The sequence below is a fragment of the Euphorbia lathyris genome, chromosome 1 (assembly GCF_963576675.1).
Source record: "Euphorbia lathyris chromosome 1, ddEupLath1.1, whole genome shotgun sequence".
Taxonomy (NCBI): domain Eukaryota; kingdom Viridiplantae; phylum Streptophyta; class Magnoliopsida; order Malpighiales; family Euphorbiaceae; genus Euphorbia; species Euphorbia lathyris.
The window spans coordinates 91,133,261-91,143,759 of NC_088910.1; positions in this window are offsets into that span (position 1 = coordinate 91,133,261).

The window sequence follows — 10,499 nt, forward strand, 5'->3', positions numbered from 1 at the left end:
TGCATGATTAGGAGCTGAATTGGGACCTCGACCACCCTGCCCTCGACCTCCTGAACTCTGGCCTCTACCACCATACTGAGAAGATGGCTGAGTACCGATTAAAGGAGTAGAAACTGTATCCTGACTCACAGCTAGTGTTGTGTTACTGCTTGGGCAATCCTTTCTTCTATGTCCCACCTGACCACAACCAAAATAAGCCCCAGTTGCTCGATGGTATGGAGAGTTACCATGGAATTTACCACAAAGTTGACAAGTAGGGAATGACGATTTAGAGGAACTTTGACTATTCTGAGTACCAGTGGACTGAGCTCTCTGAACATATCTCTGATTATTCTTGGAGTATTGCCCTCCTTGACCAGGTAAGGAATGGGACCCATGAGATACTGAATAGTTACTTCCCCTACTATGTTGACCACTCTGGTTGTCATATCGAGCACGTTTGTTCTGATCACGAGCCCTACGCTGATCATCAAACATCTCCATCTGCTTGGATCGATCCACCACTTCCTCAAAGCTAGACAATTATAGAGGAGCAATTCGGTCTAACAGTCTGTCCCGAAGTCCCCTTTCAAACCTCCTAGCCTTCCTCTCCTCAGTTGGGATAAGATGTTCACCAAAACGAGCAAGTCGAGTGAATTTCATTTCATATTCACTCACAGTCATACCACCCTGCTTCAGCACTTCAAACTCTAAAGCTTTAGCCTCCTTAACACTAGGAGGAAGGAACCTCTCTAAGAAAGAATCATGAAACTGTGGCCAAAGGAAGGTGTTATCAAGTCCATTCCCTCTCTTGGCAAGATACCAACTACGTGCCACTCCTTGTAACTGATTCCTGCTAATAATACCATCCTAGCACTGGTGCATCCCAAGACCTCATAACATCTGTCCATAGCATCTAGAAAATCCATAGGATCTGTTACATAATCCTCACCCGAAAACTTTGGAGGTTGTAACCTCAAGAAGTCACTGAGATTCTGGAATTAAGCTCTATCAATATGCATAACAAACACTGAAGTTGTTGGTCGTCTGTTTTCCCCTACCACATTTGTTAGCCTTTCAACTGCTTGAAATACCCCTTGCAATCCAGCAGCCAAATCAGTGTTAGATATTTGAGCAGGCTGAGAGGTTGAAGCTGTACGAGTGGGCCGAGATGACCCTCCAACTGGTTGCAATATTGGTTCAGATGCTGGAGCTGGTCCTCCAATAGGGTGTGAAGCTCCCCCATCAAGTTGGGATGAATTCTCAACGGTCACCCTACTCCTAGTACTAACATTAACCGTATTCCTGCCTCTTCCTCTTCCTTTATGAGGCATGATTACCTATCCATGCAGCAGAATTAGACACTTTAGCAAATGAGGTATTGAAAATGAGTAAATATGAAGACCCAGATAGATATGCAAGATAAAGGATACGAACAGAACACGTGAATCCTATATAGTAAGTCTATAAAAACCTAAACCTAGGCTCTGATACCACCTTTGTCACAACCCAACCCAGGTCATGACCGGTGCATAAATTAAGTTAACTTTAATCTATGCTAGCCTTAATTCCGAACTAATAGAAATTCCAAAATTTACTAACAGAATATCAAAGTCATCTCAATTACATCAATAAACCTTAAAAGAATCAAATGTGCAAGTCTAAACCTCAATAATCAAAATTCTCTAATGGATAAAATAAAGCTAAATTCTTAAGCAGTCTCCTTCAACATCAATCCAAGGGTTACCTCACGAACATGGACCTTAATCTGAAAAAGAAAGATTCAACGTGGTATGAGATTTTCGTCTATACGAGCGAAAACCTCAGTGAGCAGTAGCTATAGCACACAGTAGAAAAGGAACAGGCAGACAAGCTGATACTTTTAAATTATGACAAATATAATTCAAAATATAGTGTTTCAAAATCAGTTAAATACAGGGTCAATATAAGATAATCAATTCAAAATGTTGACAATCAATTGTCATACATAATACTGAAACCTTTCAAAACATCAAAATTAGAATAATAAGAAAAATAAGGCAAAAGCTTTTAAAACACATGGTACAGTGTAACAGAGTGGTGATACTGCAAACCACCAAGACCAGATAAATGGTAAGCGCGCTACCAATAACAGATACAGATAATAGATAATTGCCTTCACCGATCTTATGCATGATTCTAATGCTGACACCACTGATGACAAACTGACAACTGGCAATCTGACTCAAGACAGATGCAAAGTCCTAATGTTATGAAGATCGGTGAGAGGCCAGATAACAGATACAGATATACTGAGCACGTGTACCAGTTTGAAAACATATAGTATACATATATAAATCAGAAAATCATAACTGGTTGAACGAATTATCAGGTTTCTAAAATAAAGGTAATAACCGCGATAAATCGCGTATCAGAAAATACAAATCATATCAAATCAAATCTTAATAATTTCATTGTAACTGATAGTAAAACAAATCAAATATAAGGGCCTGTTCCCAGTATATACGCTCTAATACTAAGGATATTTAGTAAACAGAATGTTCAAAATCTACGCTTTATAAAAGGAAACATATAGTCAAATGTCAATTTTTGATACACAGTTTAAAGTCTGATATTTCAATCAAACAGTGTCGTGTACTATAATTACCACTCACCGAAATATTCAAGCTGACGCGAGCGCACTAAAAGTTCGGACTCAGTCAACTTGCGGTATCGGAATTTCCTATTGGTTCAAGAAAAGACAGAATGAATTAACCGACTCAATGAATTATCCGACTCAATTAAATCGAAGCTAGTGGGGATAATTAATAAGCCAAGGAAGCAAGCAATAAACCCAACTTAATTAGATTAAATATTTTCCAAACTACACGTACTGATACTCCTAGGTTCATTAAACCATTATTTAAAACAGAAAAAGAAACAAATCAATAAATAATAAAAGAAAACCCAACCCCCAAAAATCAGATTTATATGTATATACATGATTTAATTAAGTGAATGGGTTTCAGAAAAAGTTGAATTATATACTAATATATTGAAAATGGATAGGGTAGGTAGGTAGGTAGTATGAAATTGTTTCCTGGACAAATCACAACTTGCATAGCCATCATTATTCTCCAACATATAAATTAATATATAATACTATCGTTGGAGTTACAAAAAAAAATCAAGAAAAAGGAATGGTTCCACTCCCAAATATCATATCTTTGGAAATAACACTCAACAGTTCATAGAAATCGGGTCTTCTATGGTTTTTTTTTAAAAGAACAAAAACTTCCCTGACAATATTCAGAATTTAATAGCCTTGGAAAGAAGGAAGATTTGATGGTTCCCAACTTTATGTCGAGTGAGGGAAGAAAAATTTGATAGTATCAGCAGCCTTGGAGAACAATAGTGGCGGCTCTTTGAAGAAAACTAATTGAAAGAGAAAAACTGTTTTTTTTTTCTTTTTTTTTGAACCGTGGGCTAGGTTTGTATTTTAGCAAGGCCCTTTTCTTTTGAAAATAAATAAATAAATCCCTAAACTGTAAATATAATTTGGTATTTTCAAAAGCATTAAAAGAATTATTACACAGTCTGCTCTCCTTAGGGTTTAACAAATTATTCTGAACTTTAGTTTCAAGAACAATAAAGTTTATAGCTTTTTTAGTTGTGAAAAATCCATTAAGGCAATTAATTCAAGAATTACTATTCCTTTTGCTGATTTTATCATAATTATTTTAGTGTTGGTCTGAAGAACAATGAAGTTTTTAACTTTTTTCAATTGGCATTAAGCAATTAAATTCAGGACTTTCAAACCTATATTATTTTCTGGGTTTTTGTTAAAGTTTATGACTGACTTGCACTTTGATGCTTCAAAATTTGATTTCATGATTCCTCTGCTTCTTTTCTCATTCTTTTATTCTATATGCAATAATGTCGAGGTCTGCTCCTTAGGATTTTAGCAAAATTATTTTGAACATTAGTCTGAAGAACAATAAAGTTTAGCAAAATCCAGTCGGTTAATAAATTCAGGAATTACTATCCCTTTTGCAGATTTTAGCATAATTACGCGTCAAATACCCCTCCATATCTCTGCATCTATACAAATACTCCTACAATTTCCCTTGTATTCATCAATGGCACGTAAGAAGCAAACAACAGGGAAATCATCTCCGGCTACGGGTGGAGTGATAAAGCCGCATCGTTTCAGGCCTGGAATAATGGCTCTGCTGGAGATCAGGAAGTACCAGAAGACGCTAGAGCTTCTGATCGACAAGCTTCCATTTCAAAGGCTGGTGAAAGAAATCGCTCAGAATCTTAAAACTGATCTGAGGTTTCAAGTAGCGCTTTGGGGGCTCTTTAAGAAGCTGCAAAGGCATACCTGGTTGAATTCTTCGAGGACGCAAATCTCTGTGGTATTCATGCTAAGAGAGAGATTATTATGCCTGAAGATATGCAACTGGTTCGTAGGATTAGAGGTGAGAGGGCTTCATATTGTTTCTGATACTTTATGTTTTAAACTTTGTCTCAATTGGAGAATGTTATTCTGAGATCTGGATTGGTTTATTTCCCTATTATGTTTCAATTTTAAAATCTGTTTTCAATAATTGAGAGTTATACTCCACTTTGATTTCATAAATTGTCTTTGCGTTGTTTTATGAATATATGTTTTGCACCCTTGGCTTCTTTCTGTCTATTTTCAATTTCTATTTTTCCAGTTAACAGTAGTCATAACCCTTATATTATAAACGGTACAAGACAGTTGTTCCTTGTCGGCATCAGGTTCAGATGGAAATTTATAAATGAATAGATGCATAATCAATTATTAGTATTATCACCAGATAATTTCACCTTCCTCGATCTAGTACTCAAACTGAAAAGACCTAGTTATATCTAAAACTCGTTACCTACAAAAGAGGCCTGAAGCATTCAGATCATAAAATAGATAGATTAACTCCATTAAAGCAAATAACTTGTAGTTTTTTTAACAAAATTTCTAAATTCATCAAGAAGTTATATGCAAATTCAATATGATCCCTAAGAGAAAACCTAGAAAAAGTAAAACCATAATTTCTAAATTCATTCCAGATTCAAGGACATGGTGGACAACAAAATCCATCAATAGAGCAGCCAAGGATGAGCTTGTTAGCTACCAATGCCATTACCAAAAGTAATTTGTATCTATAAACGAAAAACAAAGAATTTAATTAGTGTCAATATGTCCATGACCATTTATTATTTGCCTATTGTGTTATTAAATTATGTCTTAATATATATTGAAATTTAAGTAATAAATAGGATTGCTAAAAAAAGTAATACAATATCTAATTAAAAAAGGTAAACAAATATAGTTGAAGTTTAATATATTAATTTTTTATAATTACAAATTATTTTAATGTTTGTACGAAGGGTTTGATTTACTGTTCAAAATATGAACTAATAAATTATTGGTTTAAAATCATTAATTTGCCAGTTTTCATTAAGAATTACTATATTATTTTTAGGGGCCAAATTCATCACTAAGAACGGGGATGACATGTCATCCTTAAGAATGGATATGATAGTCATCATTGATAACAGAGATTAAATGTTGTCCTTAAGAATGGGGACGACAGTCGTCCCTAAGAACGGGTACGACATGTAATCCCAAGAACGGAGACGACATGTCGTCCTTAAGAACAGGTATGAAAGTCGTTCCTAAGAACGGGGACGACAGTTGTCCCCATGAACGGGGATGACATATCTAGCTTATGAACCAATGGAGAGGTTGTTACTTGTAACTAAATTGAACCATTCTCTCTCCGGCTTATTTAGAATTCTCTCAAAAAAAAATTCAAACTTTTTTAGTCCCTTAAAAGTTTATTTTAATGTTTCAAAAATCTATTTTAATCCCTCAATCTAATTTTTTCATACTATTTTTAGTTTTTGGTCCATCGATCTATTTTTATTTAATTTCAATATTTGTCCATATTATTTTTTATTTTAGTCCCTCAGTCGTCTTTTTTTTATTTCAATTTTTTTCATATTTTCTTGGATAAATATTTTTTTATAGAATTGATAATAAGTATTGAATAAATTATTGTGTTTGGTAAAAAAAATGGAATGAATGTATAGTGTTTTAAGAGTGTTACTTTTGTTTAAGTGGAGATGGTCATTATAGATGTTCTTATGAGTTATTATTATTAATATTTCAATTTATTTATTTTTTAATGTTTTTTAATTAAAAGCGGGCAGCTAGTAGGGACGAACCAAGGACATCCCAATTAGGTTGGCACCCCCAATAGAAGGGAAACCAGTGTCGATCTTATTAAAAGGAAAGCAAAAGTACATAATAACAAAGAAAGTGGAAACTAAGTAAATCGGTACACATGCTGCCCGATTAAATTACAAAAGAAAACAAAAAAAACCAAAAATCTGGGAGGTCATCCCACCAAACCATGCCATTGTGGTTCTACCAAAGTCGGCTAAAGAATCAGTAACTTGATTGCCCTCTCTGTAACTTAATTTGCCAGTTCCAACAAAACCATGCTCATATAATAAACTGGAAATTGGTTGATTCCTTCTACTCTTATTATGAGTATTCCCAAATATTCTTAAGCTACACTCACATATAAGTGTTGGTCCCGTGTAACGTGACAATATTAGTTCCAAGGGGGGTTAGGAACTATTTAAAAATTTTCACGTTAGGCTGACTTATATTTAGAACTTAGACTTTTTCAAAGTCTATTAGCACAGTGGTACTGAGTAAGTTTTAGATGCAAGCTTAGTCAACAAGTGACTAAGACTGAATCTATCCTTGAGTCAGGAGATAGCACTTGAGTCTATTCCTAAACTCAGCTTGACAGTTCACTCAACTCAGCTTATGTTCTTTTTAGTGTTTAACTAGGCAGTATTATCGCAAGCAATATGTTAAGGAGATAAGAGTTAGAAAGATATTACTCAATAGACATATCCTGGTTCGGCCTCTCCGCCTACGTTCAGTCCCCGGAATTCCTTCCGAGCTTTTCAGAATCCTCTACTGAGCTCTTTAAAGGTAGAGCACAAACCTTTTACAATAGCAACTGAGTATACAAGAGTACCTTCCTCTATTCCTCTACTCAATCCTATTTCTACCGCTGAGTACTATGACCGAGTACTCAGCTTCTCCTTTCTATACTTCTAGAAATGATAAGTGTTTCTGTTCTAAACAACAATTGCTAAGAACACTTTAGATGAACTAACATCACTCTAGACTTTTACACAAAGATTGGAATTGGTGTAATTTTGCTTTGCTTTTCTAATACTGAACTTCGAGTATCAATTTGGTCAGCGTTTCGACTTGATGAAGACCTGCATCGAATGAAGCGTTTGAGTGGCCTATTTATAGTGACACTTGATGCACCGGTAATTTCGAATTTTGAAATAACCGTTGGAGGGAAACGGCTTCCTGTCACTTTCACTCAGTACGTGCTCAGCGTCCTCGGCCAATCACATTCTTGTATCTTCTGTCTTCGATAGTGCTCAGCAGCTTTCCGTCAGGCTGGACAGAATGTTTCCACATTTTTGGCAAAGTCTTCCAGACAGCTTCCTGTGTCTTCTGAACTTTACCCAAAGTAGAAATACTTTGTCTCCAAGTTTGTTCAGGTCAGCCGCTGACCTGACTTCCTTGTCGCACAACTCAGCAGCTTCATCTTGAAGCTTTTGGTCGAAGGCTTCTCGATCCTTCTCCTTACTGGGCTTGCGTTTTGTTCAACTAAAGCTGCGTTTTGATCTGCTTGGGCCGTGTGGCTTTCATTCATTGACTTGGACTTGACTTTCTCTTGTGGGCCTTTGGGCTTTGTAACTTAATGTCTTATGAACTAAAATACTCAACATTGAACAAACACATTAGTACAAGTGGTATCAGAGCATAATAGTTCCTAACCCCCCCCCCCCCCCTTGGAACTAATACTATTACATTACACGGGACCAACAAGTGGTATCAGAGCATAATAGCTCACTAATCAAGATAAAACTATCTTGAGCTGATCCCTGTAATGGCTGAGAATAGCACTCGTTTTCTTCTTGGAAACCAAACAACTCAGATACTCCCTGAGGGATTATCCATAACTATGCCTCCTTTGTTCTTCGGGGCCAACTACACGTTTTGGAAAAACAGGATGAAAATTTTCATTCAGGCAACAAATATGAGTGCATGGCTGGCTATAGTCCAATGCCCTTTTGTTCCCTATGAAATCATTGACGGTGTAAAAATTGTTAAAAGCGAGGCTAAGTGGTCAGAGGATGACCTTAAGAAATTGCAAAATAATGCTTCGGCTATAAATATGCTTCACTGTGTGTTAGATGCTGCAGAATACAATAAGATTTTAGGTTGTGAGTCAGCACAAGAAATATGGAAGAAGCTGGAGGTTACCTACGAAGGAACTATTAAGGTCAAAGAATCAAAAGTGAATCAACACATGCGGCTGTACGAGCTGTTCGAAATGAATGACAATGAAGGCATCTCTGAAATGAATGCAAGATTCACTAATATAATCAATGAGCTCAAGAGACTCGGCAAGAACTTCACTGAGGAAGAACAGGTGAAGAAAATCCTGAGAAGTCTCCCCAAAAGCTGGCAGGCAAAGAAAACAGCTGTTGAAGAAGCTCAGGACCTGACCACCTACAAGTATGATGAGCTTATTGGATCTCTGCTGACCCATGAAATCTCAATGAAGAATTTTGAGGCCAAAGAAAAGACTGAGGACAAGAAGCAAAAATCTCTTGTCATGAAAGCTGGCTCAACCGAAGTTGACTCATCAGATGATGAGGAAATGGCCATGTTCACTAGAAAGATGAAGAAGCTGTTTCGGAAAAATGATAAATACAACAAGAGGCCATTCAAGAAGAATGACAAATACAAAGCTGAGTCAAGTGACAGCAGACACAAAAAAGACAGTTCAAAATCTGTTACTTGCTTTGAATGGCATCAAGTTGGACACATTAAGTCAAGCTGCCCTACCTGGAAGAAAGATAAGAAGTCCAGTAGAAAGGAAATGGTGGCAACCTGGAGCGATAGTGATGAGTCAACATCATCAGAAGCTGATGCCACTGAGTCAGCGAACATCTGTTTCATGGCTGACGAGTCTACTGACCTCTGTCATTCTGAGCAAGCTGACCTCTCTGGTGGATCTGACCATGAGGAACACACAACTGAGGTAATGTCTCTACCTTGGCTCAGAAATGAAATGATTAATGCCCTGAGTGACCTCTATACACTTATCAAAAAGTGTAACAAGAAAATACGAACACTCACCAGGCGATGTGATGAGATTGAGGAGGTCAAGCCGAGTGATCTCCGACATCTTCTCTAGGACAATACCAGGCAGGTACTGTTGGAGGTAATCCTACTATTGAGTCAGTCTCCCTAGTCAGAGGACTTGAATATAACCTACTGAGCGTAGCTCAGCTGTGTGACAGCGGTAGAAAGGTTATATTTGATGCCACTGAGTGTAAAATACTCGAGGGCAAAACAAATGAGTTAATCTTAACAACACCTCATGTTGACAACGTTTTCATGCTGAACTTAGAAAAGAAGTTTTCAAAGAATATATGATTAGTGTCAAAGGAAGATAATTCCTAGCTATGGCATAGGAGACTTGGTCATGTGAGCATGGACCTCCTTGCCAAATTAGCAAGAAAGCAATTAGTTGAGGGATTGCCTAAACTCAGGTTTGAGAAGAATCAATTATGCAATGCTTGTCAGCAAGGAAAACAAACTAAAAAATCTTTTCAAAGTAAAATTGTAGTCTCAACCAAACGTCCATTGGAGTTACTACACTTGGATCTTTTCGGACCAGTCCAGTCGCTGAGCTTGGGTGGTAAGAAATTTTCCTTGGTCATTGTTGATGACTTTTCTCGGTACATTTGGGTCATCCTGCTGAGTAGCAAGAATGAAGCTTTTGATATGTTTTCAAAATTAATTAGAAAACTTGAAAATGATAAAGACCTAAAATTAGCTCACATCCGAAGTGATAATGGTGGATAATTCAAAAATCAACAATTTCATGAATTCTGTGAAACCATCGGCATTGACCATAATTTCTCTGCTCCTAGAACTCCTCAACAAAATGGGGTAGTTGAGAGGAAGAACAGAACCTTAATTGAAATAGCTAGGACAATGCTGAGTGAGAATAGGCTTCCAAAGTATTTCTGGGGTGAAGTTGTCAACACAGCTTGCTATATACTCAATAGGGCTTTAGTCAGACCTATACTTAAGAAAACCCCCTATGAACTTTGGAAAAGACGAAAACCCAACATTGGATATTTTCGTGCCTTTAGTTGCAAATGTTTTATTCTAAATACTAAAGACAACCTTGCTAAGTTTGACTCAAAAGCTGACGAAGCTATCTTCTTAGGCTACTCAACAAACAGTAAAGCATATAGGGTGTTCAATAAACGAACTCAGGTCCTAGAAGAGTCTGTACATGTTGAGTTCGAAGAAACTGACCCTGCAGGAAAGGCAAATCAATTAGCTGAGGATGAACAATACTCAGCATCAGCTGACCAAAATGGAGCCG